This window comes from Mandrillus leucophaeus, unplaced genomic scaffold (assembly GCF_000951045.1).
Source record: "Mandrillus leucophaeus isolate KB7577 unplaced genomic scaffold, Mleu.le_1.0 Scaffold9, whole genome shotgun sequence".
In the NCBI taxonomy this organism is placed as follows: domain Eukaryota; kingdom Metazoa; phylum Chordata; class Mammalia; order Primates; family Cercopithecidae; genus Mandrillus; species Mandrillus leucophaeus.
The window spans coordinates 7,326,384-7,337,069 of NW_012109807.1; the positions used below are offsets into that span (position 1 = coordinate 7,326,384).

Below are 10,686 nucleotides of genomic sequence, written 5' to 3' on the forward strand. Positions count from 1 at the left end.
TGCTGGCCAGGATGGTCTCGATCTCCTGACCTCGTGATCTGCCCACCTCGGCCTCCCAAAGTGCTGGGATTACAGGCGTGAGCCACCGCGCCCGGCCTCTCAGTGCGTTTTGACTCTGTGCACAGTGGTGCAGAGGGAAGTAGAGCTATGGCTTGATTAAAATTCATTTGCGTCGCATAAATAATCAGATTTGTGATTCTCATACCCCACATGGAAAATTCCCAGTCGGGCAGTCTCTGTCAGTACAGGTGACTGTTACATCCGCACATCACTCGAGCTGGGTGAACGGTTTTGGGAAATTGTTGTTCCTTCTTTGGAAAGACCCACGCACTGCCTGGCAGCAGGGGTTGGAGGGTGCTCGGGGAGTTGGGGCAGACAGTCCATCCTCAAAGCCTCACTTTCTTTTGTTGCAAACGAGTAGTAACCCAACAACTCAAGGATTCCTTGTGAGGACAGGGCCTTGTACTGGGTAAAGCCCTGTGCATGTAAGTCATCAGCATTGTTACGGTTTCATAAAACTCTTTTTACTAATAGTGAAACCTCGTTGCCGATTCCGCCCATTTTGTGTGGGCCAGGATAGAGTGGTGATGTTATGTCCTGGTAATAGGCTTTGGAGCGTTATTTCCTACTGAAAAACAAAAACCAAAACAAATTCAGCTCCACCTCTGCCGTGCTGCAGAAATGTCAGTCACAAATGTAGGGTTCTAGATAAATGAAGCATTATTTGGGGGATATATGCATACAAAAATGGAGTATATTACCTTAATAAACTCATGAAGTTAAAAATAAGCCAGCCCTTGCAAAACTGTGCCCAGGGCTTCGGTGTCCTCATTGTCACATATGTGTGCAGCAGTCAGCACGAGTTACAGCTCTCACTCAGAGACTGAACGTTGCCAAGTTAGATGGCCTCTTTGTAAGACACTCCCCAGCGTTAGAGTGAATTTATATTGTATCTTACCAAGAATTATGCAAATAGAATTTCTAAAATAAGGTTATGAAGTCTGATGCTTAGCTATTTTTGAAATAATGGTTTTGTAAAAGTCTCTGATAGTTTTTTTTTCACTCTAATAACCTGAAAATGTCTAAACTAATGTTTTTCAAATCTCATATGAAAACATTCACTTCTGAATGAATGTGAAAACAGGTTGCTCGTGTGAAAGCTGTCATGCATCGCGGTCTAAGACATGAATTGTATTCAGGGGTGTTCGTGCAGGATTAGGTGGCCCATGTGAACATAGGCTCATGTGTGCATATATATGAGTATACACGGTGTTGGATAGCTGTATGCATGCCTAGCTAAGTTACTTAATTTGTCCATTTATAGGGACTCTGAATACCACTAAATCAACTGTTATTTAGGTAGTTTCTAAAAAATAGTGCAGTTTATATAAGATACTATTTATATGCTTATAAACTATGCTGTTTATCTCATGGCTGACTGAGTGTTGGAATGAAGCTATGGTATTTTCTTGCAAAGAAGCAGCCCAGCAAGTTGTGGCCTGCCATTCTCTCTGGATGCCCTCACTGTCCCTGCCCTGCCCATGGCCGAGGGGAAGCCTGGGGAAGTAAACCAAGATGCTCACCAGGGACCTCCTCTGCTTCTATATTCCTTTACTCCCAAACGGAGGGGTCTGCAAAGCCCAGCAGCCTTCAGCTCTGTGTGGCTGTAGGGTAGATGGTGTTTATAGGAAGACACTAGGCAAGAAGAACTCAGGCTAAAGAGATGTGACATTGTCTACCTGAGCCATAGATTTTGAAGGAAGTCTGTCCTTGAGGCATTAATGTGCCGGGTGATCATTAAGAAGTGATTCTTTCTGCTGGGCACAGTGGCTCACGCCTGTAATCCCAGCACTTTGGGAGGCCAAGGCGGGGGATCATCTGAGGTCAGGAGTTCAAGACCAGCCTGGCCAACATGGTGAAACCCCATCTCTACTAAAAAAAAAAAAAAAAAAAACCACACACAAAATTAGCCGACCGTGGTGGTGCGTGCCTGTAATCCCAGGTACTCGGGAGGCTGAGGCAGGAGAATCGCTTGAACCCAGGAGGAGGAGGTTGCAGTGAACCGAGATCATGCCATTGTACTCCAGCCTAGGCAATGAGAGTGAAACTCCATCTCAAAAAAAAAAAAAAAAAGAAGAAGAAGAAAAAAGAGAAATGATTCTTTCATCTAGCAGGTGTTATCGCTAAGTGCTCAGGATGGTTTGCTCATTCATTCATTCATTTAACAATATTCATTGAGCACTTCCATGTAGCAGTTCCATGCTGGTGACATGTTATCTGTCCTCATGGAGTTAGTCTTCCAGTTTTACCTACTTAGCAAGAAAGAGGCTTTCTCTAGGCCAAGCCTTACTTTAGTTTAAAAATCAAATAAACATTAACTGCAGGACAATAAGAGACTTCAAATCTGACCAGCCAAGTTCCTTTACTCGCCCTTCTTGCTTCACTTAGAGCTCTGTCATTTAGCATCTGAATATTCTCTGATTTCAGCCCTTTGATTATGAGATTTCCTTGCTTGCCTTTCTCTCATATGTCAGAGCAGATCTGTCTCTCTGTCCTCACTGTCCTTTCTGACAAGTGGACAGAGAAGGTTTTGCACACAAGTGGATGACAGCTTCAAAGAGCAGGAGGTGGGAGGCCCGGGCGAATGGATCACCCGAGGTCGGTGGTGGGCGCCTGTAATCCCAGCTGCCCGGGAGGCTGAGGCAGGAGAATCACTTGAACCCGTGAGATGGAGGTTGTAGTGAGCTAAGGTTGCAGTATTGCACTCTAGCCTGGGCAACAAGAGTGAAACTCCGTCTCAAAAAAAAAAAAAAAAAAAAAAAGAGCAGAAAGTCCTCTGACACCTTCAGGGAGAAAGGGTTGACTGCAGCGAGGTCCGGTCTTGACTCCCTGCCTCTCTGGGGTGGGTCCAGCTGTCAAGTTCCTCTGCTTTTGAGGATAATAATATCATTAAGCAGCAAGCTGGCACAATTTTTGAACAGAGATTTCTCACAGGAACTTTGCAAGCATTTCACATTCCATTTGCTTCAGTAATGTGAAACTTATTTTTCTAAAAAAAGGTACAGGCAGATCTTGGCGTGACTCACTAGAGAACAATAGTTAAGTCATAATTTATTTTCATCTTTTTCCCCAGGAAAGGGAAAAATTGATTAAATGTATGGGGAATGTACCCAGGCGTGAATCTGTAAAGGAGAAATGGATCAAAGAATCACACAAACATGTATATGTGTAAAACACATAGGTTTTGTGAACAAAAGGCATAACCTCTCCCACAGTATGTTGCGGGAGGTCTTGACACATCCTGAAGGGAGAGATTGGTGTTGCTGGGGAAGTGGAATGAAAGCTGAAAGCTGAAGGATGAGTAGGAGTAAGACCAAAGTGGAATGTGAAGGCAGGGAACATCAAGTTCAAGCAGAGGGAACAACATCTGCAAAGGCCACGAGCTGGAAGGAAACGGAGTGCCATTGGTGGAGGGAGAGCAGGGCTGAGGCACGCATTCTGCCGGTGTGCACAGGGCTTGGGTTGGAGTCCAGCCCACCTCCACCTCTTGTTGACGTTTGTATCTATCCACGTTTGTGTTTTCCCCTATTCCTGCCTGCATCTCCAGTCTTCTCCACGAGATTGCATCCCTCTTCTTGTAACAGTTGTTTCAGTGTGAGTTTGCTGGAAACAAATTGTATCAACTTTTCTTTTCTGAAAATGTCTTTATTTCATCCTTTTTCAGCAGCTTTGATGACGTATCCTTTACATATCATAAAGTTCACCCGTTTAAGGTGTTTAATCAAGCCAGGCACAGTGGTTCATGCCTGTAATCCTAGCACTTTGGGAGGCCGAGGCAGGTGGATCACCTGAGGTCAGGAGTTCAAAACCAGCTTGGCCAGCATGGCGAAACTCCATCTCTACTAAAAATGCAAAAATTAGCCAGGCATGGTGGTGAGTGCCTGTAGTCCCAGCTACTCCGGAGGCTAGGGCAGGAGAATTGCTTGAACCCAGGAGGCAGAGGTTGCAGTGAGCCGAGATCGTGCCACTGCACTCCAACCTGGGTGATGGAGTGAGACTCCGTCTCAAAAAAAAAAAGAAAGTGTACAATCAATGGTTTTTTGTTAAAAAGTTGTGCATCAAGGAACACAATCTAATTTTAGAACATTTCCATCTCCCCAGAAAGAAACCTTGTGCCCATTAGTTGTCACTCCCATTCTACCTGCATTTCCCCAGCATTCCTCTCCCCACCTCTTTGCAACCACTAATCTACGCTGTGACTCTGTGGATTTGCCTAGTCTGGACATTTTGTGTAAGTGGGATCATGCAGTATGTGGCCTTTTGCCGCCGTCGTCTTTCACTTAGGTTAATGTGTTCAAGATTCATCCAGATTGTAGCATATATCATTACTTTATTCCTTTTTCTTGATGGATAATTTTTCGTTACATGTATGTAACGTTTTTTATTCTATCTATCCAGAGATGGATATTTGGGTTATTTGTCCTTTTTGATTATTATATAAATAATGCTGCTATGAACATTAGTGTACAGGTTTTTTTGTGCATGTTTTTTCATTTTTTAGTTGTGGTAAAATACACATAACATAAAATTTTCCATCTTAATAATTTTAAGTGGTATTAAGTGCATTCAGATTGTTGTGCTGTCATCATCAGTATCCGCCTCCAGAACTCTTTTCGTCTTGCAAAATGGAAACACTGTACACGTTAAAACGTAACTTCCTAATCCCTTCTCCTTCAGCGCCTGGCAGCCACCATTTTACTTTCTGATGTTATGATTTTGACTACTCTGAGTACCTCATATAGGTGGAATCTAGTTTTGAGACTAATAACTGCAGATGCTTCTTGACTTACAGTGGGGTTATGTCCTGATATACCCATCATAAGTTGAAAATGTCATTAAGTTGAAAAGGTACAGCTGACTGGACACTTGGTGCCACTGTCCAGCATTGCAAGAGATGGATGGTTTCTATCGACTGGGTATTACTTTTGCACCATTGTAAAGTCAAAAATCATTGAGTTGAACCATCATAAGTTGGTTTTAAAAGCCTGTACCTCTTTTTTTAAAAAAGTGCTAGTCTCTTAAATCACGTAAAATACAAAACAATGGAGTTACACACCACTTTTACAATAATAGTAGCTTTTATAATTCCCATGTATTTACCTTTATTGAGATCTTTATTTCTTTATATGCCTTCAAGTTAGTATCTAGTGTCCTTTCACTTCAACCTGCAGGACTCTCTTTAGCATTTCTTGCAGGACAGCTGCAGTAGTAACAGACTCCCTCAGCTTTTATTTATTTGGGAATGTCTTAATTTCTCGCTCACTTTTCAAGGATACTTTTGCCAGATATAGGACTCATGCTTGACTTTTTTTTTTTTTTTCCCACACTTTGAACATATCAGCCTACTACCTTCTGGCTTCCAAAGTTTCTGATGAAAAATCTACTGATAATCTTATTGCGGATCTGTCGTATGTCACAAGTGACATCTCTCTTGTTGCTTTCAAGATTTTCTGTCTTTGGCTTTCAACAGTTTGATTATAATGTGTCTTGGTGTGGGCTTAAGTTCATCCTACTTTGATTTCATTGAGCTAAATGGATGTTTTATACATACACACGCATAAACATATGTATGTTTAACATGTGTATGTATAAACACATAAATGAATAAATGTATAAATGTAAAATGTATATATAGATATGTGTATGTATAAACGTATAAATGTATAAATATATAATGTATATTTCATCAAATTTGGGAAATTTACAGCCATTATTTTCTCAAATATTCTTCCTTCCCATTTCTCTCTCTCCTCTTTCTGGAAGTCTTACAATGTGTATGTTGGTCCACTTCATGGTGTCTCACAGATCCCTTATTTTCTGTTCACTTTTCTTCAAATCTTTTTTTCTGTTCCTTAGACTTGATAATTTCCATTGTTATATCTTCAAGTTTGCAGATTCTTCTTCTGCCTGCTCAAATCTGCCTTTGAATTCCTCTAGTGAATTTTTCATTTCAGTTATTGTTCTTTTCACCTCCCAGATTTCTTTTTGATTTCAAGATTTTAAAATCTCTTTAGTGATATTTCAATTTTGTTCAGACATCATTTTCTTGATTTTCTCCACATCTTCCTTTAGTTTGGTGAACATCTTTAAGATAGTTCTTTTAAAGTCTTTGTCTAGTAGATCCATTATCAGGTGTGTTTTGGAGATCGTTTCTGTTGTTTTTTTTTCCTTTGATGGTCCATACTTTCCTGTTCCTTTGTATGTCTTGTGATTTTTTGTTGTGGAAAACTGGATACTTGAGTCTAAGAGTATGGTAACTCTGGAAATTAGCTTCTCTCCTTTTCCCAGGGTTTGCTGGTTTGGATTTTTGGGTTTTGGTTGTTTGTTTGTTTCAATTGTTGCAGGCAGTCTTAGTGCTGATGATCAGCCTGAAGTGTAAACCTAAGGCCTTCCCAGATCTTTCCTGAGACTAAGCCTTTTTGCAGGCATGTATGGTGACTTTCTAATTTCCTCTCATATGTAGTTGCTTTTGAGTGGCCTAGTCTTTGATACCTAGCTCTCAGAATGAGAAACAAGAAAAGTGAAAGAAGAAAAAGGGTACCAGCCCCTTAAATCTGCAGGGAGTCACTTGGGGCTGGAGGGAGTCTTGCAACAATGGGGAGAGGTGCAACAACAATGGCTGCAACCTCTTTGTCTGCACCTCTGTTATCAGAAGCAACAACCAGAGGACAGATCCCCAGTATCTGGAGGACAGGGTTCTTTTTGCTCACTCTGGCTTCTGCAAGCTGCATACAAGCTGTTCCTGGAACACATACATGGAGAAGTTGGGAGGATGGGTGGATGCTAGGGTGCTAAGAACAGAAATGGACAGAAATTAACCACAACATATCCTCCCATCCTTCCCTTGGAAGTTGCAGGCCTTCAGTTGACTCCAGAGTTTCAAAATAGTTACATCAGACAGATTCTACTAGTGCAATTGCACTAGCAGAAACAGTGGGGAAACAGATTCCTGGTGCTTTCTACACTACCATTTTCTCAGAATCTTCCGTGGACATATGTTTCTATTTCCCTGAGGTAGACATCTAGGAATGTAATTGCTGGGCTGAATGGTAATTTTATGTTTCACATTTTGAGGAACTGCCAGGCTTTTCCAAAGTACCTACTACATTTTACATTTCCACCAGCAATGAATGAAGGTTCGGATTTCCTCACATCCTTGCAACACTTGTTATTATCTGTCTTTTATTACAGTCATTCTAGTGAGTATGAAGTAGTAACTCACTGTGGTTTTGTTGTTGTTGTTGTTGTTGTTGTTGTTTTTGAAACAGAGTCTTGCTCTGTCACCCAGGCTGGAGTGCAGTGGTGTGATCTCAGCTCACTGCAACCTCTGCCTCCCAGGTTCAAGCGATTCTCCTTCTTCAAGAGCCTCCCGAGTAGCCAGGATTACAAATATGCACCAGCACGCCAAGCTAATTTTTGTATTTTTAGTAGAGATGTTTTTTCACCATGTTGGCCAGGCTGGTCTCCTACTCCTGACCTCAAGTGATCCACCCACCTTGGCCTCCCAAAGTGCTGGGATTACAGGCATGAGCCATCACTATGGTTTTGATTTACAATTTTATAATGACTAAAAGTGTTGAGCATCTTTTCATGCACTTATTAGCCATTCATTTGCCTTCTTTATGCCTTCTTTGTGCAAGTTATGTTCAAATCCTTTGTCTGTTTTTAAATGGGCTGTCTTTTTATTATTGAGTTATAAGAATTATTTTTATGTACTGCCTACCAGTCCTTTATCAGATAGACGATATACAAATATTTTCCCTAGTCTGTTGTCTTTGCAGTTTCTTGAGAGTCCTTTGAATCAAAAGCTTATAATGTTTAAGTCAAACTTATCTATCTTCTCTTTTGATGCATTTGATGTCACATCTGAGTAATTATTGCCTAACCTAAAATGACAGGCTTACTCCTGTTTTCTCCTAAGAGCTTTAGAGTTTTAGCACTTACATTTAGATCTATGAGCCATTTTGGGGTAATTTTTATGTATAGTGTGAGGTAAGAGTACACATTATTTTTCACATGTCGATGTCTACTTGTTCCAGCCTGGTTTGTTGAAAAGATGATATCTCCCCATTGAATTGTCTTGACAACCTTATTGAAAATCAATTGGCCGTAAGAGTATGCATTTATTTCTGTTGAACTATATGTCTACCAATATGCCACTACAATGCAGTCCTGATTACTGTAGCTTTGTAGTAAGTTTTGAAACATGGAAAGTGTGAATGCTCCATCTTTATTATTTTTCAAGGTTATTTTGACTTTTCAACGTCCCTTGCATTTCCACATAAATTTTCAGATCAACTTGTTACTTTCTGCCCAAAATCCAGCTGAGATTTTGATAAAGGTTGCATTGATTCTGTAAATCAGTTTGGAGAATATTGCCATTTAATAATATTGTCTTCTGATTTATAAACACAGAATATCTTTCCATCTATTTATGTCTTCTTTAATTTTTTTTCAGCATTGTTGTTATTTTCCGTGTACAAGTGTTCTACCTCCTTGGTTAAACTTACTCCTATTTTATTCTTTTGGATAGTATTTTAAATGCAATTGTTTATTTTCTTAATTTCATCTGTGGATTGTTCATTGCTAGTATGTAGAAATACAACTGGTTTTATTTTTGTATTGGTCTTAAATCCTGAAACCTTGCAAACTTTAGTTATGATAATGTTTTAATGGATCCCTCAACATTATCTATGTGCATGATCATGTCATCTACCAATATAAATAGTTTAACTTCTTCCCTTCCAATCTCAATGCTTTTTATTCTTTCTCTTAACTGCTTGCCCTGTCAAGAATGTCCAGTACAAAGTTGATTATCAGTGTGACGGTAGATGTCCTTGTCTTTTTTCTTACCTCAAGGGAAAAGCATTCAGTCTTTCACTACCTGAGTATGATGTAAGCTGTAGGTTTTTTATAGATGCCCTTTATCATGCTTAGGAAGCTTTTGTCAATTCCTAGTTTGAGCGTTTGTATCATGAAGAGATGTTGGATTTCATCAAGTGCTTTTTCTGTAGGTACTGAGATAATAATGTAATAGTTGTCAGTTTTCTGTTAATGTGATTTATTCCCTTGATTTTCATATGTTGAACCAACCTTGCATTCTTCAATAAATCCTACTTGGTCATGCTGTATAATCTCTTTTATATGTTGCTGGGTTAATTTTGCCAGTATTCTGTTGAGTTTTGCATCTTTATTTTTTATACCTCCATTAAAGTGATCATGTGATTTTTGTCCTTTATTTTATTAACATGGCTTTTGCATTAATTAGTTTTCATATGTTAAACCAACCTGTGTTCCTGAGATAAAACTCACTTTTATATCTTACTGGATTTAGTTTGCTAGTATTATGTCGAGAATTTTTGTGTTTCTATGCATAAGAGATACTGGTGTATAATTTTCTTTTATTGTGATGTCTTTGGGTTTGGTATTAGGGTAATACTAGTTTCACAATGAGCTGGAAAGTGTCACCTGTTCTTACATTTTTTAGAGGCGTTTGTGAAGGGAAGGGTGTCTGTTAATTCTTTAAGTATTTGATAGAATTTACCAGTGAAGACATTTGGAGCTGGATTCTTCTTTGTGGAAAGTTATTAAATTACTAATCTCTTTTCTTATTAAAAGTCTATTATTTTTATTATTGACAAATTCAGTAGTTTGTGTCTTTCTATGAATTTGTCTGTTTCATCTAGGATGTCTAATTTTTTGGCATACAGTAATACATAATATTCCCTTAAAATACATCTTTTTTATTTCTGTAAGGTTGGTAGTGATGGTCTCTTATTATTGGTTTTAGCAATTTGAATCTTCTCTCTTTTACTCTCCGTCAGTAGAGTGATAGGTCTGTTCATTTTATTGATTTTCTCAAAGAACCAACTTTTTGTTGCATTGATTATTTAAAATGTTTTTCTATTTTCTGTTTCATTACTTTTTGCTCAATATTTATCTTATCTTTTCTTCTGCTTTTCAGTTTAGATTGCCCTTCTTTTTCTAGTTTTATATAGTGGAAAGTTATGATAGCAATTTAAATTTTCTTTCTTTTTTTTTTGAGACAGAGTCTCACTCTGTCACCCAGGCTGGAGTGCAGTGGTGCGATCTGGGCTCACTGCAACTTCCACCTCCCAGGTTCAAGAGATTATCATGCCTCAGCCTCCCAAGTAGCTGGGATTACAGGAATGGGCCACCACACCCAGCTATTTTTTTTTTATTTTGAGTGGAGATGGGGTTTCACCATGTTGGCCAGGCTAGTCTCAAACTCCTGGCTTCATGTGATCCGCCTGCCTCAGCCTCCCAAAGTGTTGGGATTACAGGCAGGAGCCACTGCACCCAACTTTTTCTTCTTTTTTATATAGGTGTTTATAAGCACAACTTTTCTCCAAGCAGTATTTTATCTGCATCACATATGTTTTAGTATGTTGTGGTTTTGTTTTTATTCCTCTCAAAGGACTTTATAATTTTTCATGTAATTTATTCTTTGACTCATTTGTTATTTAGGGGTTCATCACATAATTTCCACATATTTATGTACTTCCCAAAATTCTTTCTGTTTTTGATTTCTAATTTAATTCTGTTGTAGTTGGAGAATATATTTTGTATGAACTAAATTCTTTTTTTTTTTTTTTTTTTTTTTTT

The 10,686-nt window shown here is 39.1% G+C and overlaps 1 protein-coding gene across 1 annotated transcript in view; it reads left to right on the top strand.

The window, feature by feature from the left end:
- The window catches only part of KIAA1211L (KIAA1211-like ortholog), a 76,591-nt gene that overhangs the window by 1,117 nt on the left and 64,788 nt on the right, over window positions 1-10,686 (top strand). The window lies entirely within an intron of this gene.